Below are 22,678 nucleotides of genomic sequence, written 5' to 3' on the forward strand. Positions count from 1 at the left end.
GCAAATCAGAGGAACAGCAGCTACACACCACGGGAGTCCTAAGGAATAGGACACAGATTAGCTAAATGAAAATAAAATTTATGTGACCAGAATGTCTTATAATCACAAATACACAGTGATGGCAATCTTTATTAATAACAATCTTTGACTATGAGGAACCATTAGGGAAAAAAATGCTTGCTAACTGATCTAAGTTCAACAATAACTAAAAAAAAAAAAAAAGCAAATAAACAACAACAACAAAAATAAAAACCCAAACAAACAGAATAGAAACAATAATCGGAATTTTTTCAGGGGTTATTAATAGCACCAATTTAAATGAATTATCACAAAATTTCTTTCCTTTCTTCCTCTCTCCCTTCTTTTTTTCCAAGAAACGTTGAGGGTGATGTCAATTACTGTTCCACTATAGATTTATTGCAGTTGTATCCTAACACCTACCTTAAATACAGTAACAACAACAAAAAAATATCTTCCTAGTTATTGCCCAAACTCCTTGCAGCCACTTTCTCATCTTTCATTGTCTTTTTTGGGGGGTGGAGTACTAGGAATTGAACCCAGGGTGCTTTACCACTAAGCCACATCCCCACCCCTTTCTTATTTACTTATTTATTTATTTTTTAAAATTGGAGACAGTGTCTCATTAAGTTGTTTAGGGCCTCACTAACTTGCTGAGGCTGTCCTCGAACTTTCGATCCTCCTGCCTCAGCCTCCTGAGTCACGGGGATTACAGGCATGCGCCACTGCACCAGGCTTCATGACCTATCTCAATAACAATTTCTATCTGTACCTTTCTGATTTGTTCTTACCACCACTACCACTTCATTATTGTTATTATTAATTTGGTACTAGGGATTGAGCCCAGGGGCACTCTACCATTAATACATCCTCAGCCCATTTCATTCTTCTCTTTTGAGATAGGAGTCTTGCTCAAAATGCCGAGTCTGGCCTCAAACTTTTGGTCCCCTTGCCTCAGCCTCCCAAGTCCCTGGGATTACAAGGGATGCTCCATTCAGCTGGACTCTACACCTTTAATTAATTAATTAACTTACCTTTTTATTTTTTACTACATTTATTTTTTAAAATTAATTTATTTATTTTACTATATGTATTTAAATACAGTATTTTACAGTATTATTTTACTGTATTTAATTTACTTACAATGCATTAGGTTGCACAGTACACAAACAGAGCAGAGCTTCTCATTCCTCTGGTTGTACATGGTTTAGGGTCACTCCACAGTATAATCATACATGATATATGGAAATAATGTCTGTCTCTTTTTACTGTCCTTCCCATCCCCACAACCTCATCCCTCCTCTTATTCCCCTCCACACAAACCAAAGTTCTCTATTCTTCCCTGTGCCCCCACCCTCATTCTTCTTAATATTGTATCAACGAGAAATTAGATGACACCTAGCTTATCCCCAAGTGAGAGTATTCAGGCAATTAGTGATACAGCCATGATTATATGTATTCTGCCAACACATATGGTCTATTCTCTATGCTTATTTTACTCTATTTCCCATTAATAAACTGTTGATCATCCCCATGTTTTTTGAAAAAGACTTCCTTTGTAGTCTCTTGCTATAGCACATTCATCTAATTTTCCTACTCACTCGGTGGCTAGTCCTTCTTTACCAGATTTCCACATATTGGAGTGTTCAGGGCTCTGAACTCAGCCCTCTTATCTTCTTATCTCGACCCTCTCCTTAAATAATTCCATCCAGTCCGTTGGGTTTAAATACTATGACTACTCAAGACAACTCTCACATTTTATTATTAATTTCAGCCAGGACTTCATCCCTATGCTATAGGCTCATATAGCAAACACATTTCCTCTTGGGTGTCTCAAACTCAATGTGTCCAAAAGAGAACTGTGCATTTTATTCCACTCCAACTCTCACTCTCTGTGGCTTTGCCATTACAGTAAATGGTCCCATCATCTATCAATTGTTTGCACCCCAAACTAGGTAGTTATTCTTAATTCCTCTCTTTATCTTCTCAATAGCATTGACTTTGAAATAGATTTTGAATCTAACCTCTTTTTACCATCACCTCTGCTACAATTTTAGTTCAATTCAGCAACTGTTGGTTAAACTAGAGATGTCAGAGACATCTTCACCTTTATGCTATCCATTGTTCAATGGCCAATGAAGAGGTATTTCCAAAGTGAAAATACCATCCTTTAGCTCACTAACATAAACCTTGTAATGGTTTCTGTTGTGGTTTGGATATAAGGTGTCACCCAGAAAGCCCACGTGTGAGACAACGCAGGAATGTTCAGAGGTGAAAGATTCCATCATGAGAGCTGTAACCTAATTACAGGATTAGTCTATTTGATGGATTAATAATCGGAGTGGATAAATGAGTGGTAACTGTAGGCAGGTAGGATGTGGCTGGAGGAAGTAGGTCCCTGGGGCATGCCCTTGGGGATTATAGTATCCCTGGCTCCTTGCACCCAAATGCTCTCTGCTTCCTGGCTGTCATGAACTGACCATCATTCTTCTGTCATGTGTTCGGCCTCATTCAGGCTCAGAGATATGAAGTGGACCAACCATAGACTGAATCTCTGACACCATGAGCCGAAATAAAATTTTTCTTCTTTAAATTGTTCTTGTCAGGTCTTTTGGTATAGGGATGAAAAACTGACTAACACAATTTACATCTGTGACCAGAATAAAATATGGACTCTAACCCGAGGTCTGCATGGTCGGGCTCTTGCCTGTCTCTCTCCATTTCTTCCCTTGTTCTCTGTGCTTGGGTCACTGGGCTTCATCTTGCCTCCCAACATTCTAAACTTATTCTTCCTAAGACTTTTACCCCGATATTCCTTTTACTTGAAACACCCCCTCCCCATCTTTTTTCTTTTGCAGTTCTGGGGATTAACACTCATCTTTATATGACATTTGACGTAATAAAAATGAGGATCCCAAGAGATACCTTTTCTAAGCACTGTAGATAAGGCAGTATTCCACTCCCACCCTCTATCATATCACTTAATCTTATTTTCTTTAATAACTGAAATTTCTTACTTATTATTTAGTTTATATGTTTTTTTTTCCTAATGAGAATACATAATTGTCTGGAGGGCATCTCTGTGTGTTTGTTCTCTATACTTATAACTATGTCTGCCAATTGTATTCAATAAATTTTATTAATTGATGAGGCACTTCTCTGGAATTCTATTGAATTTATTACATTTGGTGTATATGTCTGTCTGTAATTGTCCTAAAAAATGAAAGCAGCTTATTGTTTTCTGTATAAAATGAAACTTGCTTATTGTGAAATTTCAAACAAAATAGCATTAAGAAGGAAGTCAAAGTTACTAAAAATCTCACATATAGGTAATTACAGTTAAATATTGTAGAATGATTGAAACAATAATCAAAAACTTAGCATATACTGTTTTGTTTGGGTATTAAATTATGTCCCTAGAATGAATTCCTAAATGTGGAATTGTTGAGTAAAGATTATTCTCATTAAAAATGTTCATGTAGTCAGGCATTGTGGGGCATTCCTGTAATCCTAGCAACTTGGGAGGCTGAAGCAAGAGGATTATAAATTCAAGGCCAGCCTCAGCAATTTAGTGAGATTATCAGCAACTTAATGAGAGCTTGTCTCTAAATAAAATAATAAAAAATGACTGGGGACTTACCTCAGTGGTAGAACTCCCCTAGTTCAATCTTCAGTACCCCCCCAAATAAAAAGCTGATGTGTGTTTTTTAAACTCTTTTAGTTACTTCCATGTCCCCATTTTTTAGTTGCTTCTAAGCAACTGTATGAATTTTTACTCTCACCAAAAGAATATGAATGTATTTATTTTCTACTTAAATGAAAAATTTGTGCTAATGTGATGAATAAAAGACATTTCTTGGTTTAATTTTCATTTTCATGATTACTAGTGAGATGGAACATGTTTTCACTGTTTAGTTGATATATTATGCATCTTCTATAATAAATAAATGGGTTAAATTCTTTTGCATGTAATTTTCTACTGGTGGTATGCCATTTTTAATTGATTTATGGTAATTCTTTATGTATTTGAACAATAATCCCTTTGTATAATATGTTCTGAACATATTTTCTATTCGTGATTTTTCTTTATTCTAGAACCTTACATAACATTTAATCTGAACATAAATGTGTCTTCAAATTGAATATTATTTTAATAACATTCACATGGCATCAGTTTTTAAAAGTCTTCCAACCCTGTTCCCTGGGCACTTGCTCCTTTCAGGAAGCAACCTATGAATATATGTTGTTTTCCTTGTGCATATACGTCTAGAGAGAGTCTCTGCATTTCCAAACATATTTCCAAATAGTTGTAATCTATGCACATAGTTTTCAACTTTGCTTTACTTAAAAAATAATCTTTGAGATTGCAACATACCAGTATATAACCTCTTTTTTTGTGGCTGCATAGAGTCATTAGAGCCAAGTTCAGGAGTCACATCTGTGGTACCAGCTACTCAGGAGGCTGAGGCAGAAGGACTGCTTGAGTTTATAAACGGAGTTTGAGGCCAGCTTGGATAACATAGTGAGACCCCAATATATAAAAAAAAAATTGCACTGCAATTTATTTTACTAGTATCCTTTTGGGGACATTTGGTTTGTTTGCAGTGATTTGTTATTAGAAAAAAATTATGTAATTAATAATCTTGTATTGAAAAATATCCTTTTATTGGTCTTAGGCATCTCTGAAGGAAGCAGGACAGCACTCTCCCTTAGGAATCTAATTTCATCCATTAAGTTACAAAGGAGCAGAGAGGCCTTCTGGGGAAAAAAGTTTTGAGACTCAACCCCTTCCCTTTGGAGATTCGAGCTATTACAATGTATATGATAAACTAAAGAGACTCCCCCCAACAGACTCATTGAGGTCAGATGACAAGGACAATGAGAGTCCCAGAGACAAAATGTGCCATAAGGGTGAGGGAAATTTGGACCAGTATTCTGGACTTAATATTAGGGCTTAGTTTATGAAGCTACAGCACAAGGTTATTGTCAAAACTCCTTTATACTTATTCATCTTGCTACTGACTATCTATTCAGGGAGAACTGGGCCCCTGCATGTATGGATTGAGAAAGCTGCATCATTATCAAGCTTCTTGGCACCTTAGTTTATTTTCTATTAACAACTGAGACTAGGTGATTTATAAAGAAAAGATGTTTATATTGGCTCACAGTTCTGAAGGCTGTGAAATTTAAGATCCCACAGTTGCAACTTGGTGAGGCCTCTTGATGACCAGTCCAATTCTAGCAGAGTGAAAACTACCCACCTCCCTGGAAAACTGCAATAATAGAGCTCCCAATGATCTATTCACCTCCTAACTGCCCCAATACTTCTCAACATCATCACATGAATGACCAAATCTTAACATGAGTTTTGGTGGAGATGAAGCATACGCAAATTACAGCATGTGGTAAGCAAGTCACTTCACTTGGGTCCTCACTGAGGTCTCAGGGCAAATGCGTTCCTTAGGCTGGACAAATCAGCAGAGATGCTTCATTGGAGAAGTCTAGAGTCTGCAGACAAGGATAGGGGTCTGTCTCACAGACAGCAACAATAGCCCTGGGAGTTCTCTGTGCTATGTGGAGGGAAATTTTGAACTGTCTGCCAACTTGACCAGGAGAAAAGAGAAATGTCTGAAATGTGGAGATTATTGACATGTTTTCTGGCTTTTGAATAATATTCATAGTATCAGAATTTGAAAGTCTATGTGATAATATGGTATAGTATGTAGCCATTTTTTAAAATTTTTTAATGGTAGAGGAAAACAGTAGCTATTTTCTGTTAGAAGAAAGAATGTTTTACAAATTTAATTTTGCATATATAAATATATGTATAGTAAAACTAAAATTGATTTCTATGAAAATATATGCCTAGAAAAAAAGACTAGAAGAAAATAAAATCAAGGATTCAAGTTGTCTCTAAATGATGAGATTATTGGGTGAGCCACATCCCCAGCCCTATTTTGTATTTTTTATTTAGAGACAGGGTCTCACTGAGTTGCTTAGTGCCTTGCTTTTTGCTGAGGCTGACTTTGAACTCTCAATCCCTCTGCCTCAGCCTCCCGAGCTGCTGGGATTACAGGTGTGCCCCATCACACTAGACTGGGAATGTTTATTTTCTTTATTAAACTTATATTTTTTCTGATGTCTACTCTGAAAATATATTGCATATTATTTACAGACAATAAAACAATTTTTAAAAAAAGAAAAGTTATTTTATGTTAAGTAAATAAAGCAAAAACTAAACTTAAAAAAAAAAAAAAAGAAAAATATCCTTTTGCATGGATATATTCCTAGAATTAAAGATGTATGCTACTTGGACGATGCTAAATTGCCCTCTATGTAATGTTCCCCAGTCATGTTTGAGAGTGCTGTTTCCTTATAGCATCTCCAAAGTGTGACTTTTTTTTAACCTTTGCAAAATAGGTGAAATATTTTATCTTGGCATAGTTTTAATTTGCATTTCTCTTGTGATGAGTGAATAAGAATCTTTCCATGTGTTGAAGAGCGATTTCTATTTACTTTTTTAAAAATATTTTTTAGCTTCCAGTGAATTTTTTACTTTATTTGTTTACTTTATTTGTTTGTTTATGTGTGGTGCTTAGGATCGAACCCAGGACCTCACACATGCCAGGCAAGCACTCTACCACAGAGCCACAACCCCAGTCCCTGTATTTACTTTAATATAAACTATTGATGTTCTTTCCTATTTTTCCTTTTGTTATTGAATTATGAAATTTATCCTTTCCACTGATATGAATTTTAAGGATTTTTTCCAGCTTGTCATTGTGCTATATTTTTCCCATGAAGTACTTTTAAAATTTTGACATTATCAAGCTTATTAATTTAAAGTTAATATTAATTAATTGACATTATCAAGCTTATTCCTTTAAGGACATCTGGGTTTTGTAAAACATGAAAGACCATCCTTAACTCTGCAATTATGAAGAAAACATTCCATTGGGGTCTTATTTCTTTTATATATAGACATATATATATATGTCTATATATCTTTGGTGCATGGTATTGGCACCAAAATTATCTATCTATCTATCTATCTATCTATATTTGATTCTTATCAGTCTTTATGACTTTATTTCTTACATTTAAACCTCTTATTTCTTTTATATATAGACATATAGATATATATCTATATATCTATATGTCTATATATCTTTGGTGCATATTATTTGCACCAAAATGTCTCTCTCTCTCTCTCTCTATATATATATATATATATATATTTGATTCTTATCAGTCTTTATGACTTTATTTCTTACATTTAAGCCTCTGAATCTTCTGGACTCTATCTTGGACTAGCATGTAAGGAGTGAATTAGGACTTATTCTCCTCCTCCCTATTATGTGCATTGGTACTCAGGTGACTCTCTAGCTTGTTTTTTATCTACTGACTTAAAATGCCACTGTAATCATATAAAAAATTTCTTAATGCTTTTTGCTGTATTTCTGAACTACTTCTTCTATTCTACTGAATTGTATGTTTATTTATGTATAAATATAACATTCCCTCCCATTACACATATCAAGTAGGACCAGTCTTATCTTAAAAAATTTCTGTCTATTCTGGCTTCTGTATTTTCTCTGAATGAATTTTAGCTTATTTTGTTAAAAATAAGCATTAGCATTTATTTTTATTTTATTTTATTAGAATTTAATTTTATTCTAAATGACCATTTTAGAAGAGTTAACCATCTTTTGGAAGTTCAGTATTCATATCCAAGAACATGGTATACCAACACATCTGTGTTTCCTGTTATGTTCCATTGATATATTTTAAAAAGTTTATCTCATGTAGATAGTGCATGTTTCCTGATTTCTCTTTTTTTTTTTTTGGTTGCCATTTACAACTTGTCTTTTAATTTACTTGAGATTATTTTCTGCCCAACAGATTTCCATATTTATATAATCCTGTTTATCAGCATTTTCCAATGTTTTTCTTTATGGTTTTGCAATTCATGTACTATTTAATTAACATCTCCCTATTTCAAGCCTAAATATAATTTTCTTTAAAATTCTGAGAAAATTATATTTGAGAATATAATTAGGTGACTTTTTTCATTTCATACACACAGGGCCTAACAGTTTTACATTCAATTTGATTAATATATTTAATATTATCTTTTTTCCTTGAACTTTTTATTTTTAAAGATTCAAACATACAGAATATTTTAAAGAGCAGTGCAGTGAACACCTTTACACTCTTCATCAATTGTTAAAAAATAGGATAAAGGCTAGGTCCAGTGGCCCATGCCTGCAATCCCAGGAAACTGGGAGGCTGAGGAAACAGCATCACAAGTTTGAGGCCAGCCTCAACAACTTAGTGGGACCCTGTCTCAAAAAAAAAAAAAAAAAAAAAAAAAAAAAAAAAAAAAAAAAGAGAGAGGGCTGGGGGTGTATCTCAGTGGTAAAACTCCCCAGGGTTCATTTCCCAGTACCAAATAAATAAATAAATAAATAAATAAATAAACAAACAAATAAATAAATAAAAAAGGATAAAAATTACAAAAGAATAAGAAAAAGGGTAGTAGGAAATTAGTGTTTAAAAGCAGTAAATGACAGTGATTCTAAGACAAATTTTCTACCTGTTGGATTATTATTACATATTTGGCTGTCATTATTATGTATTTTCATTATTTTGTTTTTTGTAGTAGGAAATGAATCTAGGGGTGCTTAATCACTGAGCCACATCTTCATCCCTTTTTTTCATTTTTTTTTTTTTTTTGAGACAAGCTGCTTAGGACCTTACAAAGTTGCTGAGTCTGGCTTTGAACTTAAGAGATTCTTCTGTCTCAGCTTCCCAAGCTGCATGCCACTGTGCCTGGCTTTCCTCAAGTGTCTTTAAAATTGTTCTGTATCGATGTGCATAGCTGTAATTAATTTGTCTTCATTACTATACAGCATTACTATAGCACTTTACTTAGATTTATTTTTTACTTTGTTGTTATTAGACATTGGAGTTGTTTTTTGATCTTATCTTTTAACTGGAGAAGTTAGTCCTTTTAGATATATTGGAACTGGTGATATATTTGAATTTTTAATGGATCAAGGTATGTGTTACTAAGTATTGTTAGTCTTCTCTCCTCAATTTCTCTGCTACCTGTGCTCTCAGCAGCCGGGCTGTGGCTCCCCCTTTTCCACAGCCTCAACAACATCTGGTATTATCTGATTTTCTAATATTTACTGCTATTATAGGTAAAGTATTTCTTTGTTTTAATTTGCATTTCCAAGATAAATGGAGGAGTCTAATGCCATTACTGTACTTCTTTTTAAGAATATAGTTGATTTTATATGTGTGTCAGTCTGTGTCATTATATTCTGAACTATTTGAGAGTAGGCTGCTTACATCATTACCTCTTTACTATCTTACTATTTCAGTACATATTTATTGTGAACAATATCCTATTTTTATGACAGCAGTTCAGCTATCAAATGAAAAAAAAATTTAAATAGATATAGTATTTTATCTAATCTACTGTCTATATTCCAATTTTGCAAACTGTCCCAATATTTTCTCTCTCATGTGTGTGTATTATTATTATTATTATTATTATTATTATTATTATTTGTATTGGGGATTTAACCCAGGGCTGCTTGACTACTGAGTTGCATCCCCAGCCCTTTTTATGTTTTATTTTGAGACAGGGTCTTTTTAAGTTTCATAGGGCCTCGATAAGTTGCTGAGGCTGGCTTTGAACTCATAAACTTCCTGCATCAGCCTCCTGAGTTGCTGGGATTACAGGCATGCACTACCATGCCCAGCTGTGTGTGCAGCTTTGTATTGGGGATTTAACAAGTGGGGTACTTTACTATGGAGCTACATTCCCAGTCTTTTCAAAACCTTTTTCTTTTTAGCCAAGGTATCACTAAATTTCTAAAGCTGTCCTCAAACTTGGCAATCCTTCTGCCTTAACCTCTGGAGTTGCTAGGATTATAGGTGTAAACCACAGCACCCAGATCGTTTATATTTATTTATTCTCCAAGAGAGAATCCAATCTAGGATCACATATAGAATTTGATTTTCCTAGCTATTAGTTCCTCAATATTTCTCTGTCATTCTTGAGATTACATATTTGAAGAATATGGCTAATTATTTACAATAAAATGCCTGGATTGGAATTTGCCTAAGATGTCTCTTCTCAATTGGAGTTTCTCAAGCAAATTAAGATCTGGAACATTCAGTGTATAGAATGAACTAATTTTAAAAAATGACAAAATCATAGAATTTGCAGGGAAATGGATGGCATTAGAGCAGATTATGCTAAGTGAAGCTAGCCAATCCCTTAAAAACAAATGCCAAATGTCTTCTTTGATATAAGGAGAGTAACTAAGAACAGAGTAGGGACGAAGAGCATGAGAAGAAGATTAACATTAAACAGGGATGAGAGGTGGGAGGGAAAGGGAAAGAGAAGGGAAATTGCATGGAAATGGAAGGAGACCCTCAGGGGTATACAAAATTACATACAAGAGGAAGTGAGGGGCAAGGGGGAAAATATAAGGGGGAGAAATGAATTACAGTAGAGGGGGTAGAGAGAGAAGAGGGGAGGGGAGGGGGGAGGGGGGATAGTAGAGGATAGGAAAGGCAGCAGAATACAACAGACACCAGAATGGCAATATGTAAATCAATGGAGGTGCAACTGATGTGATTCTGCAATCTGTATATGGGGTAAAAATGGGAGTTCATATCCCACTTGAATCAAAGTGTGAAATATGATATATCAAGAACTATGTAATGTTTTGAACAACCAACAATAAAAATTAATTAAAAAAAAAGAATGAACTAATTTCTCTCTTATGAATCTGGAATGGAGGATTGAGAAAATAGTCACTCAGGTCATTTTCTCTAAGAGTTAATTCTGCTGTGGAACCCTGGGTGAGAGCCCTGGCAATTTCCTTATGACTTAGTTCAGGTTATGCATTGCAGGCTGGACTACTACATATGTGACATTGTACTCCTCTTAAGATATGACATTTGGAAGCACATATGTCATCTCTCATCGATGTAGATTTTGATCATGCAATTAAGGTGTTGTCTAGTTTCTCCCCTATATAGTAACTGCTATTCTCTTTACAACTAATAAGCAGTCTTGAGGGAGACCCTTTATGAGTGTATAATTAGCTTGCCCCTTTGTACAATGAATTTTAGGAATTGCTTACATTTTCTGAATATAAAAACTTTTTTAGTTATATGTGCTGCAAATATCTTAGCCTACTCTGTAGTTTTATTTTGACACTGTATGGTGGCATTTGATGAACAAAAGTTCTTGTTTTCTTTTGTGTGTGTGCACACACACTGAAGATGAACCCACGGGTGCTTTATCACCAAGTTACATCCACAGCCAGTCCTTTTATTTTTCTTTTTTGAGAAAGTCTAAGTTGCTCAGACTGATTGATCTCAATCTTGTGATCCTCCTGCCTCAGCCTCCTGAGTTGCTGGGATTATAGAGATGTGTCACTATGCCCAGGCAAAATTTCTAATGTTATCTGACTTATTAATATTTTTTCCTTATATTTAATTTTCTTCATGTCCTAGTAATGAAATAATTCCCTATTCCAAAGTTATGAAGTCATTCTCCTTACTTCTTAGAGCATTTTAGTTTGTTCTTTATGCTTAGGTTTTTAGTACTTCTGGAGTTGATTTTTGTTTATGGTGTGAGGTAGGCACACAATTTTACTTTTTTTCCATATGTGAAGCCAGGCGTGGTGATGTACCCCTGTAATCTCAGCAGCTTGGGAGGCTAAGACAGGAGAATCACGAGTTCAAAGCCAGCCTCAGCAACTGTGAGGTGCTAAGACCCTGTCTCTAAATAAATACAAAATAGGGCTGGGAATGTGGCTCAGTGGTCAAGTACCTCTGAGTTCAATCCCCAGTACCAAAATAAATAAATAAATAAATAAACAAACAAACAAACAAATAAATAAATCCATATGTTTACTCAGCGGGCTAACCACCATGCATTGAAAAAATCTGCAATTTCTACCATGATATGGAGTGATTCAAGTCCAAGTATTCAAATCTACATATAGTATGTATGAGCTTTATTCTGTTCATTAATCTGCTCTTTTTGTTTCTGTACCAATACTTACATTTCTTTTATTACATTAATTTTTTTGTAAGTTTTGCTATTTAGTAAAGCAAATTTACTTTGTTCTTTTTAAGAATGTCTTGGCTATACTTGGTTCTATATATTTCTACATAAATTTTAGAATCAGTTTGCCTAGATTCACAAATATAGGGCTGGGTATGTAACACAGAGGTAGAATGTTGGCCTAGCAAGTGCCAGGTCTTGATTTTAATCCCCAGCATCATATGCACACATGTAAGTAATTCACAGAAATGAATTGAGATTTTAATTGTTTTTTTATTAAATCTATAAATTAATTTTGGAAAATTTACATCTTTAAATATTGAGTGTTCTACTCAATGAATATGGTATATCTCACCATTACTTTAGGTCTTCCTTTATATATATTAATACAGTCTTACAATTTTCTCCATAAAAATCTCAAAAACTTCTTTGATGTTAGGGACTTGGTTTGCTTAATACTGTTATAAATTTGAAGGTATAGAAGAGTATTACAATTTATCTCTATAAATTGATTCATTTTCAGTAATTCTGTTAAATTCTCCAAATTTAAACTTGTCTAGAGTTTTGGATTTTTAACCTTGATAATTATATAGTATGTGTGAATAACAACAGTTTTGTGTCTTCCTGTCTGAACAACTAATTATTAATTCCTATCTTACTTTACTTTTTTTGTGCCTTGCTGTGCTGGATCCTCATACAGTGTCAAATTGGAGTGGTAATAGTAGACATATTTGTCGTATTTCTGATCAAAGGGGAAACTTTCAAGAGTATTATACATTTTATTTGCAATAGTTTACTTATTTATTTGTAAATACTCTTAGGTTAAAGAAACTCATCATTTTTAGTTTGCAATGTTGAATTTTATCAAAGCTTTTTTTCTGCATTTATGTAGAAGATTAAATGCTATTTCTCTTGGGCTGGAGATATAACTCAGTGGTAGAATGTCTACTTTGCATGTGAAAGCACTGAATTCAATCCCTCCCATCACACACACACACACACACACACACACACGAGACAGAATTATTTTTCTTAATTTGTTAATGTGATGAATTACATTAATTGACTTTAGGTTAAAAATATTTTACATTTGTGGAATTAAACCCAATTTAGACATGATAAATTGCCGCAGTCTGGCTGGGCACAAAAATCACGAGCCATTCAAACAGGAACAAATTTTATTTCTGAAACTCCCGCCAATGCCCTGTAAGCTCCCGGGAAATATGCCAACCCACACATGTGGCGTTCTCCGGACCCACACAGGAAATCCCTCCTCTGGAATTCCCTCCTACCGCACTTCCCCAACCAATGGGAACTCTCCAGGAGTCCCTTAGCAGACCGAGGTGGACAGCACGGGTCTAATATCCATATGAATGCAGATCTTAACATAATCATATCATCTCAATGGCTTGCTGGCGTCACCTTTCAACCAAAAATGCCATGCATCATACTACTTGGCTATGGCTCTTAGCATCTCCCCCCTTCTGTTTAATTAAGCAACAAGCAATGTGGCTTAGGGACCGTGCCTGATAGGTTGTCCAATTCAACATATGGTTCTTACCCGTCATCGGATGAGCTGACCTCTAGGCGTCAGCCTCCTGTCTTAGGTTGATACCACTGCAATTGGATCATACCCGTCACTGACTACCAGTCCAGCATACAGCCATACTTGTGGATAGGCCTATGCACCAGTGGAGGGGTGAGGTTCTTTGCCTCACCTCTGTTGGTCCCCAAATTTGGCCTTGGTGCCGGTGGGGGGGTGAAGTTCTTTGCCTCACCTCTGTTGGCCCCCAAATTTAGACCATCACTAGTAGAAGGGAGGAGGATACAGAAATGCCAGGACACCAAACCAATTGATGGCTCCTTTGGAAAAATTGCATCACTGGTGACACATCAGCAAAGATATGCCAGCATTACCATAATTCGCTGCATTAACAGATAGTTCACAATGCATACAAGTGATACACAGTCCAGGCAAGTTCTGCAAGCAGTTCAAAGTGGAGGAATCTATCAATATGTCCATTTCCTCCTAAAATAAATCGACTCATTGACTGAGCATTACTTGTTGAGTTATTATTCATTGATGCATCAGTTTATACAGTTTGTTGTGATAACTATCGAAGAAGCTGTAGTTTGGTTTCATCTTTGTCTTCACTGGCACTGGGATGAAAAAAGGAATCCTGACAATGATGCTAAAAAAAAATTATATAACATTCCAACAGGTACTAAGAAAACAATTTTCTGAACAATTTACATTATTCTGAACAGAATTGTTAAATATAATGAAAAGGAAAGGTGAAAGTAAACAAACAGATCTGTTAACCTCCTTATTTATTCACATATTAAAACAATCCTCAACAGCTGTTTACCCAATTTAAATTAAACCATTAAAATCACATGAATAATAAAAAAAAATTCGGATCCATTTATTCACGAGCGCTCCTCATATATAATATATGGACATACGCACATACAGACATACAACACAAAACAGAAGTGTGCACACATAACATACAACACATAAGACAATAGTAAAGGCCTTGTAGCTTTACATAGGTGAAATCTCCATTGCAATGTTTAGAAACTCCACAGTCAAAAAATAAAATTGATCAGAAAAACATTAACCTAGGTCTGTATGAGCTCAAAAATCAAATAGAACTTTATGATGTGGGAAAAAGCAATAATAAAATAGATATTGAAAAAAGCATCCTGGTTAATCACTGTTGCACATGTAAGAATAGCCAAGCTGGAGCTCTGGTTTTCAGCTGTTATGGATTTGAGTCAAATCATCTTCTTTTTGGTCTGTAGAAATCACTTTGGTTAGTCTCTCTGGAATCCAAATCGGCCGCTGTTCTCCCTGTGGAAACACACAAACAGAACCCCGACTCCAGACAATCACTGGGTCAGGACCTTTCCATTGTCCTGTTAGAATATCCTTCCAAAGTACCTTAGGCTTATGTACATTTTTTTGGATACATATGTCTTTCCGCAGCACTAAGTCCTGATGAATCCAAATTTAAAAAGTTTAGAGTAAAAAGTGTTATTTTAAGTTTATCTTTGGGGGATATATACCCCTTTCCAATTCCCTCTTTTTGCTTTAATAAATACATTTTAATAGTTTGATGAGCTCTTTCAACTATGCCTTGTCCCTGTGGATTGTATGGAATTCCTGTTATGTGAGTAATGCCAAATGATGAGCAAAATTGTTTAAAAGAGTTAGAGGTATAGCCAGGGCCATTATCTGTTTTTAACTGTTTTGGAACGCCCACAGTGGCAAAATTTTGTAAGCAATGAGCTATAATGTCTTTAGTTTTTCTCCGGCATGAAGGGAGCCCATCAAAAATCCGGAAGAAGTATCAACTGTAACATGGAAGTATTTTAATTTTCCAAATTCTGGCAAGTGTGTGACGTCCATCTGCCAAATATGGTTAGGTATCAATCCTTTAGGATTGACTCCAAGATTAACTTGTGGTAAAAATGTCACACAATTTTGACATTGTTTTATTATATGTCTGGCTTGTTCCTTAGTTATTTTAAAACGCTTTTGTAAAGTATTAGCATTGACATGGAACCTTTTATGAAAATTTATAGCTTCTTCTATTATGGAGAAAATATGTATGTCATGTGTAGATTTATCTGCTAATTCATTGCCCAAACTAAGGGCTCCAGGCAATCCTGTATGTGCCCTGGTATGTCCTATAAAGAATGGATCTTTTCTGTCCCAGATTAGACTTTGTATAGTGGAAAACAAAGAGAAAACAGTAGAGGAAGGGGAAATCCTACCAGCATCTTCAAGGGATACTATAGCATTAACTACATACTGACTATCAGAAAATAAATTAAATACAGAATCTTTAAACATCACAAAAGCTTGTAATACTGCAATAAGCTCTACCTTTTGAGCTGATTGTTTGGGTACTAAAAATGTAAAAGTTTGATCAGGGGTAACTACTGCTACTGTACCATTATTTGACCCATCAGTGAATATATTTGGAGCATTCATGATAGGGTTTTTTTTTTTTTTTTGTCATTTTTGGAAAAACTACAGGATGCGAAGACCAAAAAGACAACAAAGGATTAGATGGTAAGTGATTATCAAATGAAACATTAGATTTACACATGATTATTGCCCAAGTATTAAACTCATAGTTAACTCATCAATTTGATCCATAGTATAGCATTTTATGTGTATTGATTGATTTAGTGCGCCAATACTTAGATTGCAAATTTTGAATATAAGATACCATTATTTTAAGGCACTATGAAAACAAAAATGTTGCCAATGAAACTATGACACAATACATTGTTTTCACTCTTTTTATTTTATGTTTGTTGGGATAACTCTTTTTTTGGCTTCTTTAAACATAAATTTTATTATTTGTTACTCTTATACACAGAAAAAAATAGTGTCAAGAAAAATTGGTTAAGATACTCCTAAAATGTATCACAACTGTAGTACTTTAAATTTAAAACCACACCTTTTTCAAAAGTAACTTCTGTATTTCATCAAATTGAGGGCCACTCATCCATAGCCTGTGGTGAAGGTATATCCCTCTGAAGTGACTTTATTTTTGCTTCTTTCATTGTGAGGACTAGAATTGGTTTTGCTCAAATACTTGATATATATTTCTTGGAATCTTATTTTTCATTATCTCTTTTTCCATGAATGCTGTGAATTTTCTTTTCCAACTTTCATCTAGTGAAGAGGCAGCATGGGTTGCAGAGTGGCATACTCTAGGTATGGGAGCTCTTCACACTTTCAGAGAATTGCCATCTTCACTAGACATTAACATGCACATCTGGAATACCATAGTTCTTGTCTGGGGACGGAGTCCTCTGCTGCTCCACCTTAGATAACTAGGGGTAGAATAGGAAAAGTTAGACTTACCCTGCTGCTTTTTCTGTGGACTTGTAAATTATCACCTAATGGTTTTCTCCAGGCCTCCTCTAGCTGTCTGTGTACACCACTTCTGTCTTGAAACCCCCTTTGAACTGCTTCCGCACATCTTTTCCTTCTCATCGGAGGCTGTCATTTCCTCCTTCAGTACCTACTTTGCCTCCCATAGTTCAGAGATATTATATGATTTCTAGACTAGTATTACACCTCTTGTTTTTATCCTAGGCTGTTATGGATTTATTCATATTATTTTTTTATATCTAGAAATCTAGGATGGGATGCGCAGTTAGAATGTGCATTCAGTAAGTATTTCTACTAGCATTTTAACAGTGGTTATATCTGGGTAATTTTAATTAGCATTTGGTATATTTTTTAAGCTTTTCTGTAAAGCATTAACATTAGTTTACTTAATTATATTTTGACTATATTATTGTCATTTATATTGATTGCTTAATTTTATTTAATTTTTTTTATATGCAGTGCTGAGTATCGAACCTAGTGCTTCACATATGCGAGGCAAGCATTCTGCTACTGAGCTGCAACCCCAGCCCTGCTTATTTTTAGCTACAAACATCATTAAATAATATTTGTATAAAAGTGAAACTATCTTTTCACCCCCTGCCTCTAATCTCACTTCTTATAGTTAATCACTGTCTAGACCAGAATTTCAAAATCTTGGCACTATTGGCATATAGGCCAGATAATTTTTTTGTTGTAGGGAGCTGTACTACCCACTTTAGAATGTTTTGCATCATCCTGATCTCTACCTACACTTGCTAAGCAACTCCCAAGTTAAAACACCCAGCAGTGTCTTTATATATTACCAACTGCTTCCTGGAGGACAAGATCATCTGTGGTTAAGAACCACTACCCCAGATTTATTTTAATGAGTTTACAAATAAATACACATGGGCATCACATGTGAAGAAAAAGAACTCTTTTTCTTTGGTACTGGGGATTGAACTCAGGGGCACTTGACCACTAAACCACATTCCCAGTTGTCCTATTTTGTAGTTTATTTAGAGATAGGGTCTCACAGAGTTGCTTAGCACCTTGCTGGTGTGGAGGCTGACTTTGAACTTGAGATCCTCCTGCCTCAGCCTCCCAAGCTGCTGGGATTACAGGTGTGCACCACTGTGCCTGGTGAAAAATAACTCTTATCCAGTAAATGATAAAACCTGCTGACTGTGAGCCTATAAAATCAATATTTCCCAAAATGTAGCCTTTGAACATTAGCTTGATATTGAGTGGTATGTGAAAGAACAGTGCTCTGTGATCAACTAATTTTGAGTGACCCTGAGTTAGTAAATTAAACACTTTTCTTTCCTATCAGACTACTCTGAAACTCTTAAATTATTATTCTCAGGAACTTCTATAGAGATATAATAGTACTATTTCTCAAGTTTATGTGACTGGAGAATTCTTAAAAAGAATTTCATGGAGCATTTCATGGGGCTAATATTCTGTGAGAGCACATTGATCCTCTAAATATAAGCATGCCCATGACAGGTTTTAAACAAATATAAAGTTGAAACAATAAAACAATAACAACAACAACAAACCCAGTACTATTTGTGATGAGTTTTGAACAATAATGAAGTTAAAACAATAACCCAGAACTATTTTATGTTCTCAACATTCTCCCATCTTTTTATTGTATCTCAAACCACAAGGAATATCAGACCCTGAGGTTAGGCTGATGGACGAATCAGACACAAGCTGACAGATTGGCAGGCCCACTTGGCACACAGAGGTACATGACTTTCCCTAGGTGGCAGTTATTTATGGAATACCACAAGCTGTTGCCAAAGAGAAAAAAGTACTAGAATAGTAATGCTCTCCTAGTAATGCCGTCCCAGTAACACTATATTTGGGAGGAGACCTACCTCATGAGTAGCCATTGTGGTTCTTCCTATTTCCCCTCTGCCAAGACTACAGTCTATTATTATATGATCTTTGCTTTTTTAAAAAACTAGGAGGAAGAAGTTATTTTCACCAGAATTTTGGTGGCAAAATCATGATTATTTTTTAACCCTCATTGCATTTATAAAAATTTACGTGGGTCTTTTGATCTTAAAACAAGAAATTTTACTAGAGGAAGACAAAGAAAAATCCTTTACCATGTTTCCTTCACATTAATAGTCATAGCTCATGTATAGTGAATCCAAGGCATTTTCTTTGTCTCTGTTGTTAGACAAGACTCAAATTCTACTGTAGGTCTTGGGGCAGGAGTGCGTTGCAAATAGACACTATTTCTTCAAATGAGGGTAGCCTGAGGTCGGTTGGTGTTGTGTAGCATAAAAGACAGCAGGGGCATAAAGGAGCAACTTCCATGCTCTCTCATTCTTTCGTCTCTTCATGAATCAAATAAAAAAAAAAAAATGAAAGTAGGCTGGAAAAAAAAAAAAAGAAAATTAAAGCTGAAGGTAGAAGATGTAGAAGGTCATACTCATGGTATCGCTTTGTTATTTCCAAGATGATTATTTAATATTTGTGAGATAGAGAAACAAATGGAAAAAAATATATATATATAACTTCACATGGGCTCGTTCAGTGAGGCCAGGGCAGAAAGAGTGAAGGCTATACCATGCCTATCTAAATTATTTCAATTTGCATTTTCTAAAGAAAAACAGTAGCATTATGAAAAGGGGGGGTCTGTGTCACACTTTTCTATTCTTATAGAAGTTGTCACCAGAGGACAGTAGTAAATGTCTAGGAGAAGATTGGACTCTAAAATTCACAAAGAGGAAAGAGTACAAGGCTGTAAGCATAAATCTTGGTTAAGTCTATTCATCTGTATTTTTTTATATTTTCAACTAGAAACTGCAATATTTACAACAACTTTTAAAGGGAGGTATTAAAGTGAAATTTTTTATTACTTTACAGAAAGATCTCAATTTTCTGGGACATTTTTGGTTTTTCGATGCTGGGAGTGGGACCTAGGTCCTCATCCAAGCTAGGCAAGTAAAGGTTTCAATTTTCTAATTAAACTACCTTTTAAGTTTAGATGAGTTTTTGTATAATCAATTATAACAGGTTATAATTATAATATAAATCTTAATTGAAAAAAAATCTAGCTTGCTGAGATGATGCACACCTGTAATCCCACCTACTTGGGAGATGAGGCAGGAGGATTGCAAGTTCAAGGCCAGCCTGGGCAATTTAGCAAGATCCTATCTTAAAAGAAAATTTAAAAGGGATGTAGCTCAGAGGCAGAATGTGCCTGGGTTCAATTCCCATATCAGGAAAAAAAAAAAAAAGCGCCTTCTCTTTGAGATTCAGTGGTGGTACCCGTATTAGCCTTATCATGCCATAGGGCTGGAACTTGGCATTTTTCTTAAGCTAGGAGCCTCATGCTATCATTTGACTTCCAGAGTGTATTTTAAGAAAAATGAATGGCTAAATGGAGAGACGAAGGTGAGGTGGAGTGAGGTTGAGTGGGATGGGAATATTATAGAATTTTTTGGATAAGTTGAAACCTCAAAAAACACGATTTCCTTTCCATCCAAAAGAAATGGAAAGAAGGGTAGATAGAATGGAAATTATGCGACACATGCTCCAAAAGGATATACAAATAAATTTTCGAAACAGAATGTGGTTCAAAACTTGATTTCATAAAAAAATCCATTTTGATATATTAAAAGTATAGTTTGTTTAAGTAGTAATTGCAAGTTTACTAATTAAGGTTACACATTGCATGTTTTATCTATTTATTTTCACAAATAACACAAGGACAAATTTGAGAATTGAAGGCACTATCATATTTTAGTAAAACAGAAGGAAGTAATTATGTGTTCAGGATGTGATGCCAAGAAGACCTGGAGGACTTGCTTTCCAAAAAGGAAGTGAATGGGGTGGGGGTCGGGGCAGCGTCTCAACTAAAATTGAGAATGAAATTTGTTGAATGTAAACTCTATCAGTCTCGGGTGGTATAGAGACACTCATTGATTTCTCCTGCTCTTTTTTTCCTCCATTTTTACCATCACAAAACACATTGAAAACTATAAGAGGTTCCCTAGATTGAGGAAAGCTTCTCTGCTTTTATTTCTCTGGAGACGAAAGCTGAAGACTGTAGTTCAGCATAAAGTACTTGCTTCTCATGCACCAGGCCCTGGGTTCCATAAATACATAAAACTGATATAAAGAGGACAGAGGAGAAAAGGCTACCGTTTTTCAACATTGGCATATCTTTAAAGTTACCCATGGTAAAAATGCTGGGCCAACTTTAGCCACTGTATACCTCCAGATCTTTTTTCGTCTAAAAACCCACAAACAGTAGCCGGATGTTGACTGACCATGTGTATCTTCATCAACTCATCTTGAGACATTCACAAGAAATCCAGTCTAGCCAACTCCAGTAAAATGTTTGCCTCTTTCTCTGGAGATCTGTGAACTCACATGAAAGGGTTCTTACACAAAAACTCAGAATTTCTCCAGAAGAATGTCATCATGAACCATTTCTTATCTCAGGAATTTCCTCTAACTACAAGTTACTCTGTGTATCTTCTTTTCTGTTCCATTCCCTGTCCTGATCTGCTCCAGCAAACTTTTAATCATTCTTTTTCTCTTCCTACCACACACAGTTTTATTTTCCAAAGCAGCTTTTTTTTTCTTCTCTTGAAAAATAGCATCTCCCCATGCAGACTGAAGCCTTCTCAGGCTTGAGTCTATCCAGAAGCGGGCTATCAAAGCAACCATCTCAATAAACTTGGCTTCCTTGTTTCTTTTTCTAATGTAATTTTCATTCCAGCTATTCAGAAGCATTGCTAAATAAGTAGTCCATGCTCATACAAACAAACAGAAAGAAGAAAAGCATTGTTCCTTCCCCGTGGAGCAGTGGATGAGAAGGTATAATTACTGAGAATTTTTACTGTGGAGAGCATATACGTTATTACTCATGAAATATTTTCAGAGACTTATTTTTTTTCCTAGATAAAATATTATAGATTTATTGAAAGCTTGAGTCTCACCTTCAGTATGCAAAATGTAAACTTGAAAAATGTTTTTTTTTTAAACTTTGACAAATATAGAAAATAGAAGCCTCTTTAAGTCTATATTACATATTTGTTTAGATAAGCAACTATACAGAAAAAATAACATTGGTTCAGCTTGAAACATATTTGAGAATAAACCATTGTATAAATTATTGTACATCTGAAATCACAGCACATAGAAGTCTGCATGGAGGTGTTAAAGTAGTAAACCAGTGGATGGATGGATAAAGAAAATGTGGTTTATATGCCCAATGGAGTTTTATTCAGCCATAAAGAAGATCGAAATTATGTCATTTGCAGAGAAATGGATGGAACTTGAGAGCATTATATTAAGCAAAATAAACCAAACTCAGAAGGACAAGAATTGTATGTTTTCTCTCCTATGTGAAACTAGAGAGGAAAAAGGAAAAGAAAGGTGGCAAGGGGGAATCTCATGAAAATTGAAGGCAGATCAGTAAAGCAGAGGAGAGGGACCAGGGGAAGAGAGGAAGGGAGATTGGGGAATGGTAGTGACCAAATTATATTGTTATATTTTGTGCATCTACAAATATGTAGCAACAAATCCCACCATTATGTACACTAAAATGCACCAAAGGGAAAAAAAATATGGGGACAGAAGGAAAGAAGCCAACCAAGCAACACTGATTTTACCATTAACACCTTGACTAG

Source organism: Callospermophilus lateralis, chromosome 10, assembly GCF_048772815.1.
Source record: "Callospermophilus lateralis isolate mCalLat2 chromosome 10, mCalLat2.hap1, whole genome shotgun sequence".
Classification (NCBI taxonomy): Eukaryota; Metazoa; Chordata; class Mammalia; order Rodentia; family Sciuridae; genus Callospermophilus; species Callospermophilus lateralis.